Source organism: Camelus bactrianus, chromosome 15 (assembly GCF_048773025.1).
Source record: "Camelus bactrianus isolate YW-2024 breed Bactrian camel chromosome 15, ASM4877302v1, whole genome shotgun sequence".
Lineage (NCBI taxonomy): Eukaryota > Metazoa > Chordata > Mammalia > Artiodactyla > Camelidae > Camelus > Camelus bactrianus.
Window position 1 is genome coordinate 11038874 of NC_133553.1, and position 9628 is coordinate 11048501.

The following is a 9628-nucleotide window of genomic DNA, read 5'->3' on the forward strand; positions in this document are numbered from 1 at the left end:
AGTTGCCAGTTCCCTTTATTCATAATCTCTCTTTGCACAGAACAAACAAGAACCATATTTCCCTCTATGTAAATTGCCTCTTTTAAAAATACATTTTCAGTTTGAATTTAGTGACATCTATTCAGTTAAACTTGCTGGTTACCAGTGAACACCTTAAATGCCAGTCAGTGGTGACTGAATCACAATTGAGTAAAATGACCTTCTTGTTCAGCTGTTACAGACCTAGATTTTTAGGGTGCCTTAGAATGTCTCATATTTTGTAGGTGGTGAGCAGGTAGGTACTATTAATCATGTAACTAACTACTGGGACATTGGAACATACCTGAAGTAAGAATTATTTTGTCTTATCTTTATATTCACATAAATCCAAGAATCCCATCTAAAACACACAAATACCTAGTCCGAAATGCCTGTACTTCCCCAATCAAGTCAGAGATGAGATGGGGCAAGTAAAAGATGCTTCTCTATGTAGATGTTAGCTTTCTGTAAACATCAAAGCTGGTGAGTATAAGGTAGGAATAAGCGTAGTTAGACATTTGTTCTACAAATTGTTAACCTTTAAAAATATAATTGCTTCTAAAAATAGTGCTGTTATAAGGGAAATCAGTGCCACTATTTTGAAACTGAGCTCTTGTGCCATAAAAGCAGCTGAGCTAAATACAAGTATTAGTCCCCAAATTAATGCTGTCAAAAGAATGAGTAAGACAGAAAAAACTTTAAACCAGTGACATTTCATTCTAAATTATGTAGTGTGATCAGACATGATCATCCAGAATTTTTATATTTTTCTTTGTACAGACATTATGTTTTCTGGGTTTTTTTTAAAAAAGGAAATATTTTTAAATCCCACAGATTGACACTTTGTATCAATCTTCAATGAACTAAGTTTTTTTCCTCAGCAATCTCTGAAGTTTCTTTAAATTATATACTTAACAGAGCAGAGAAACTGGATTGTTTTTGTACATAACACTGTGTCCACCTGAAATGTCACAAGTGCTGGGGGGACTGGGTATCTTGTACATTGATATTCTTAGAGGTAATTATACATGAATTTCTTTTATAAACTCCTGGATTATGTATTTGACATGTAAAATATGTACAGTATTAATGTCAACCATTTCTTAAAGGTGAGCCTATAAATATTGCTGTGTAATTTTCTTTGGTCAGTAACATTTGGACTTAGTAGTGACACTTGGGTCAGGATTTTCTTCAGTGCCATTCAGCAAACAACCTGTCTTTGGCCTATGCAACTAGCAAAATTTTGCATAATGCATCAGAATACTTCAGAGTTGTTACAATTTAAATTTCACATCAGGGGTTCTTCACTATTCTTAAACTCAGTCCATCAAAACTAGAGGAAAGGCCCTGAGGAGATTTATTTCTGTTAAGAGAAAAAAGCCTACATTTGCAGTCTCAACAATTGAACCTACTACAGATAACAAATAGTGTCTAATCTCTCAGTCCATCAAAGTTTACAGAGTGTTCAGACTGTCATTTGTGCTGCTTTCTGTGAGGCAGTTGGATAAAACTGAGCAGCTAAAATTTTCAGTCCCATGTGCCTCCTAAATTAAAAAAATATTTGTAAATGGACTTGCAGACACAAAGTAGCAGGTATCCTACATGTTTGATTTTGAGTTTTCTTCTTCTTCCTTTTTTTTTTTTTTGTAAACAGGTGAAATTTTCCAACTAGGCACATGCCATTCAATTTTCTGTCGATCACATAGTTGTATAAAGTAGCAAAACTGAAGGGGGGAATGATTGCTGTATACACTTTAAAATTGCTTTGTATGGTCTCATTTGAGATAATTGGTGTAAAAATCTTGACGTTTTATATATTTGGAAATATCAAATAAAAAATTGAAATTAAAAAAAAAATCCTCACACAGTCTATCAATGCAAGGTCCAGTCTATCAGTGCAAGTTCCAGACTCCATCCTCTGTACAAGATTAAACTTAATTATGCATGGACTTAGAATTAAACTGCCAAGTAAACATGAAAGACTATAATGAGAAAAAGGCAAAAAGGTTCTTCAATTCATGACTTTACTCAAGTCACCAAGAACTTGTGGGCAATATTTCTACTCAAAAGCAAAAATCACCACCCTAAAGAAAAAGTGCTAATTTAGTGAGAATGAAACTACTGCGCTCAAAAATTTAAATAACAACAAAGTAAATTTTATCTTTCCCAAAATGTAGATACAAGTACTCTGACCCCAAATCATAGTAGACCTGTGTTTTAGTGCCCCTTAGAAATAACAACAACAAAGCACATAAATTCTGTTAACTATTATGTGGAAGCACCTAAACACATGAAAGTGAATAAGGGTGTATAGAGCTTATAATCAAAGCTTTTGTTGACACCTATGAAAAGCAAGCTGTGGACCAAAGAGCCCTTGTGAACTTGATGAAGAACCAAGTCTAGGAGAGCAGCTGTAATGAGTATCTCCAAATACTTATGGAGTATACATATGACTTATCATAGAATGAAATTAAGTCACCAGCAGCTGTCTCCAACACACTTCAGCTTACACAGGACCCTGACTCAGGTGTACACAGAAAACACAAGAAATGTGCAGAAGACACTAAGATGGAAGGGAAAATAAATATATCAGGTAACAGGACAAACACCTAAATAGTGCAAGTGGTTACATACACATGGCATCTCCATGCACTGAAACAGCATGAGGCCATGAAAAATGGTGAAGCAGTCTTCTTGTATGAATCCAGAAGATTCACTAAAATGGAGAGTTATGAGAAAAAAAAAAAAACAGGATGTGATATGGTGTATGCAGTATGCCACCACCTGGGTAACAATGCATCTGTGTACCTCTGCTGGTGTCTGTAAAGTTACCTCAGAAGGAAGCACAAGTAACCAGAAGCACTGTTGCCATCTAAGAGGGGAAGTGGGTGGGAGAAAGTTAATTTCACCGTAACCTCTTTTTATACCATTCAAGTTGTGTGTCACATGAATGTATTACCCATTCAAAGTTAATTAAATCTGGACTTCTGCTTCTGGAAAGATGGATAAACATACTTTTCCCTGCTCCTCCCACTAAGTATGGCTAGACTCCCTAGACTTTATATTTGAAAGAAACATAAGAAATGCTGAAAGGTGAAGAGAATGTGGCAGACTGGCCATGGATCTGGACCTGAGGAAGTACACAGTGGTGACTTCCTGAGTTTTCTTTTTGTCTAGTGTATCCCACACTAGGTGCCAGGGAAGCCAACAACCCAGAAACACCGAAGGGAGCAAACTAAAAAGGTCCCCAGAAAGCCTGATTTCTCCAGCCAAAGGAGATGAAGGGGCAGTGGAAACACAGAAAACTTACACAGTAACTGCCTGACTCCAGCCAAACATTACAGGAAAACAAGCCCCCATCTGCAGTGTAGACACCACATGGGGAAACAGGACCTCCATTCCCCTACACTGCCTCCATGTTGGGGTTATGACAGGAGGCCCAAGTGGAACATCAGGAATTCCACCAATGACAGCAGGGCACCCCTTGCCATCCCAGCCAGATGGTACCTGCAGAGGCCTTGGGGGGAAGCCCAAACTCTGGTCCACAATCAGCAGTAACATGGAGCTCCTCCCCAAATGAGTGTCAACAAAGGCTGAGAGTAAAATCTGAACTTCAATTCCTAACTGGCATTATCCCCTTCTCCCTGCTGAAGCAATAACAGAAATGACTTACTAAAACATAATATTTAAATAAGATCTGGAATCTCATAATATAATACCCAAAATGTCCAGCATTGAATAACAAAAATTCTCTCACCATAGCAAGAACCAGGAACATCTCAACTGAAATAAGAAAAGATGATCGAGAGATGTTACCTGGCATGACACAGGTTAACAATTACCAAACAAGAAATTAGAAGCCATCACAGAATGCTTCAGTGAGCAACTACAAACACACCTGAAACAAATGAAAAGCAAACAAACAAAAAGTCAGGAAAGAAACACAAAGTCACAGAAAAGGTAAAAGGCCACATGGAAAATTTAGAACCAAAAAACATAATACCTGAAATAAAAATCTCAATACATGGGCTCAACAGCAAAAAAGGACAGAGAAATCACTAAATTTGAAGACAGGACAATAGAAATTACCCAATCTGAAAAACAAAGAGATAACAGACTGAAAAACAAATGAACAGATCCTCAGGGACATATGGGCTCAATATCAATGGATGTGACATTCAAACATTCTGAATCCCAGAGAGGATAAAGAGGTAGGGCTTGAAAAGTAGTCAAAGAAATAATGACTAAAATTTTGCCAAATTTGGCATAAATAAATAAATATAAACAAACCTAAATATTTAAGACTGGACAAACTCCAAACAGGATCTTAACACAAAGAAATCCACTCTGACATATTATAGTCAAATACCTAAAACTAAAGACCAAAGAAAAAATTCTGAATGCCTCCAGCAAATTTCTCATCAGAAATCAGGGAGCCCAAAAGGAAGTTAAGTATTTTTCAAATGTTCAGAGAACTGCCCACTTGGAATTCTGTATTAAGCAAAAATGAAGAACAAATCAACTAACTATTATCTATAAAATAGATAAGCAACAAGGTCCTCCTGTACAGCGTGGAAATTCAGTATCTCATAATGGCCTATATATATAAAGTTGAATCACTCTGTGGTACACCAGAAAGTAACACAACATTGTAAATAGACTGTACTTCAATAAAAGAAAATGTTTTTACTTTATATATTTTTAACTGAAGTGTAGACAGTTTACAATGTTGTGTCAATAATTTTTTTTTAATAGCAAAGTAAGTCAAACTCAGATGAACAAAAGTAACAGAATTTGTTAACCAACATATCTACTCTAAAAGAATGGATAAAACAAGGAGGAAATTATAAAAGAAGGAATCCTGGAACATCAGGAAGGAAGGAAGAACAATAAAAAGAGTACAAATATGGACAGTTACAGTTTCCTACTCCAACTGTGTTTGCTAAATTTTGTTTGGTACTTGAAGCAAAAATTATAATGCCTATGTGTTTCTCAGTGTGTGAAGAGGAAACATACAAGACTATTATAACAAACTGGTAAGTGTTGACAAAAGCAGACTAAGAAAAGTTATGTGTATATAATGTAATATTTACAGTAACCACTTAAAAAGATACACAAAGAGGTGTAACACAGGGAACTATATTCAATATCTTGTAGTAACCTATAATGAAAATAATATATCTGTATGACTAAACTACTATGCTGTACACCAGAAACTGACACAACATTGTAAACTGACTCAACTTCAATTAAAAAAGAAATGATACACAAAGAGAAGCAGTCAAAAACACCACAGATAAGTCAAAATGAAGTTCTAAAACATGCTCAAGTAAACCACAGGAAGTCAGGTAAAACAAAATAGAGAAATGAAAAACAGAACAAACAGAAAAAGCACTAATCAATAACCACGATAAATCTAAGTGGTATAAACACACCAATTAAAAGACAGTCAATTAAAAAAAAAAAAACAGAATGACTGAGCTCTATGTTGTCTCTAAGAAACTCTCTTCAAATTTAACAATATACAAGCACACTTGTTTTACTACACCACTTTTTTTTTTTTTTTACAAATTGAAGGTTTGTGGCAATTCAGCATCAAGCAAGAATATCAGCACCACTTTTCCAACAGCATTTACTCACTTTGTGTCTCTGTGTCACCATTTGGTAATTCTCACACCATTTCAAACTGTTTCATTATTATTATATTTTTTATGGAGATCTGTGATCAAAGATCTTTGATGTAACTACCATGACTCACTGAAGGCTCAGGTGATGGTTAGCATTTTTTAGCAATAAAATAGTTTCAAATTAAGGTACATACATTGTTGTTTTAGACATAGTGCTATTGCACACTTAACAGACTACAGCACAGTGTAAACATAACTTTAAAATGGACTAGGAAACCAAAATTTCATATGACTGGCTTTCTTGTGATATTTGCTTTATTGCAGTGGTCTGGAACCAAAACTGCCACATCTACAAGTTATGCCTATATGTAAGTTAAAACTAGAAAGATGAAAAAAGATATTCGACATAAACTTTTATCAAAGAAAGTATGAGTGGACACATTGCTATCAGAAAAAGTAAACTTTATGGCAAAGAAAATTACCACTAACAGAGAGGGATATTAAATAATGAGCAAAAGTCAGTCCCTCAAGAAGACATAGCAATTCTAAATGTGTATGTACCAAAGAAGAGTGCTGCACAATACATGAAACAAAAACCAAAAGGAGAAGTAGAAGAGTGCACAGTTACAACTGCAGACTTCAATCCCTTCTCTCAGTAACTGACTGCACAAATAGAGGGGAACTCAGCAATGATACAGAACTCAACAATACTATCAACCTGCAGGGTCTAACCAACATGAAGAGAGCACTCCGCCCAACAGAAGCAGAATGCACATTGTTTACAAGTGCACAGGGGACCAAAATAAACCTAATACTAACCATAATACAAATCTCAACAACTTTAAAAGAACTGAAACCATACAGACAATGCTTTCTGACTACAATGGAATTAACCCAAAAATCAGCAAATGATGAGTAATGAGAAAATTCCCCCAAACACTTGGAAACTAAACAACATGTTTCTGAATAATCTGTGGATCAAAGAGGAAGGTTCAGGGAAACTGAAAACTACACGAACAGGATGAAAATAGAAAATACAAAATATTAAAATGTGTGGAACATAACTAAAGCAGTGCCAAAATGAAAATATTTTGAAAAGAGAAAAAGTCTCAAATCAATAATCTAAGTTCTCACCTTAAGAACCTAGAAGAAGATAAAAATATACCCAAAGCAAGCAAATGAAAGGAAATAAAGAGTGGAAATTAATGAAATGTAAAACAAAAAAATAGAGAAAAATCAATGAATCAAGAAGACAATTCAAAAAAGTTAAAACTTTTGCTCAGTAAATGACCCTGGGAAGAAGACGAGAAGACAAGCTATGTGATGGGAGAAATTACACACAACTGACAAATAACTCATATCTAGTATATACCAAGAATCCTCAAAATAACAAAATTATGGAGATGGAAACAGATGAGTGGTTGTCAGAGGTCAGGAATAATGGGGGGGAGTGTGTAATTATAAAGAAATAGCATGTGAAAGATCTTTGCGATTGAGACAGTTCTGTATCTTGACTGTAATGGTGATTACAGGAATCCGTACACGGGATGAAATAACAGTGAAGTGCACTTACATTGTACCAATGTCAAACCTCTGGTTATGATGTTGTACTATAATTGTGTAAGATGTAACCTTTGGAGGAAACAGAAAGAAGGGCAAATAGAACTTTCTAAACTCTCTTTACAACTTCTTATGGCTCTAAATTTGTTTCAAAATAAAATATTTTAAAGACAAAAAATAGTTTTAAATGATTTAAACAAATTAAAAATTAAAACACCTCAGTTATCTGTAATGATGAATCAAAACTAATGAGATTAAACTCAATAAAGAACAATGTAAAAATTTTTAAGATTTTTTTTTTTAAATAGAATGTGTGTAACCAGAAGAGACATGCTACTCTCCAAGTGCTAAAAAGTCATCTGAGGGCAATCTAAGGAAGATGCTTAGGGACCATATATCTAGGGAAGGTTTCATCTAAAGATTTAGATATAAATTCTGGATCTTAAGAACACCTGCTACAGCAGTTGACAATAGTAATTTTTAAAATAAAAATATCCAATATGTTTCCCAAAAGAATGTCATATATTTTACTAAACCTTTACAGAATAAATATTCCTAACTTATATAAACTGTTTCAAAGAATAGAAAAAGAAAGCTAACAAATTCATTTTACAAAGCCAGTAAAATTCTGACACAAAAACTGGATTAAACTAGTACAAGAAAGGAAAATTATCTCACTTTTGAATATTGATTAAAAAAATCCCAAAAATATGCAAATACAATTTAGCACGTACTCGATATTTCATAACCAAGTAGGGTTTACCTCAAGAATAAAATAAAAGACTGTTCAATATTTGAAAATGTATCAATGTAATTCATCATGTTAGGAGCTTAATTATAAAAGCTATATAATCGTCTTAGCAGATATACAAAAAGCCTTAAATGTCAACATCTATTCATAATAATTTTTAAAAAAATAAAACCTCTTGGTAAACTAGGAATGCAAAGGCATTGTATTGACCTGAAAAAGCATTTCTACAAAAACCTAATCACCAGTGAAACACTAAAATCATTATTTTTTAAGTCAGAAATAAAAAAGTGCCTGCTATTCCCAAGTTGTAGCCAGTGCCGCCAGGCAAAAAAAAAAAAAAAAAAGTATTGGCATGAAAAGTGACACAATAACCATCATCTGCAGTACATATTGAAGGGTTTTAATAGATATTGTTCAAAAAATATTTACACATAGCACATAAAAAATAAGTACATTAAAAAATATCAAGCCTCATTAGTCATTAGGGAAATGAAACTAAAAATCAGTATGAGATACCACTTCACACCTTCTAGGATGGCTAAAATTTAAAAAAAAAGACAATAACAACTTTTGGAAGGATGTGGAAAAGTTGGAACCTTCAGCTTTGCTGGTGTGAATATTAAACGGTGTACCCACTCTAAATAACAGCTTCACAGTTCCTCAAAATTTAAACAAAGAGTTATTATGTGTGTAACAATTGCATTCCTAGGCATGTATCTAAAAGAATAAAAACATATGTCTACACACAAACTATACACGAATGTTTATAGTAACCAAAAGTGAAAACAACTCGAAAAGCTATCAATTGATGAATGGACAAAAGCAAAATTGAATACCTATATACAATAGAATATTTTTTTTTACCAATTAAAAGGAATATAGTACTGATATATACTACAATATAAATTAATCTTGAAAATATTATGGTAATGAAAAAAGCCTCCAATTGTATGGGTTAATTTATATGAAAACATCCAGAATGGCCTAATCTATTGGGACAGAAAATAGGTTTGTCTTACCAGAAGCTGAGGGGGTTGGGTGCTAGAAATAACCACTAATAGCTATGGAATCCTATTATTCTAAATTTTAATAGCTTTCATGACTGAATAATGTTGGTACTATATTAGGAACCACTAAATTGCACATTTAAAGGGGTTAATTTTATCATATGAGAATTATATTTCAATAAAGTTGTTATTAAAAATAAATTATGTATGGAGTACATAAAAATGAAAAATTAAATATATTAAAATAAAGCCATATATCACTTTGGCTAATGGAATCTTTATGAATATTAAAAAAATTAGAAATCTAGAAAGAATGATCAATATGTTTCTCTAAAGAAGAAACACTGCATTACAAAACATTGTAAGCTTGAAAGATAATAACCCACAGACTATGTATGCAAAATGAAAAAGCAAATCATCAGTGCATTTGAATCCTACTTACATAGAAGCTATTATATGCCAGATACTTAATCTAAGTGATTCATACATATTGACATATTTGATCTTATAACAAACCTATGACAAGAGACTACTACAATCCTCCCATTTTAGAGTGGGGGATACTGAGAAGTCAAGTCATCTCCTTAGTTTCACTTGGTCCCTAGTTAGCAGTGCTAGGCTCAGACACCAGGTAGGTTTCCTCCAGATTCTGGGCTTTTAAGCCC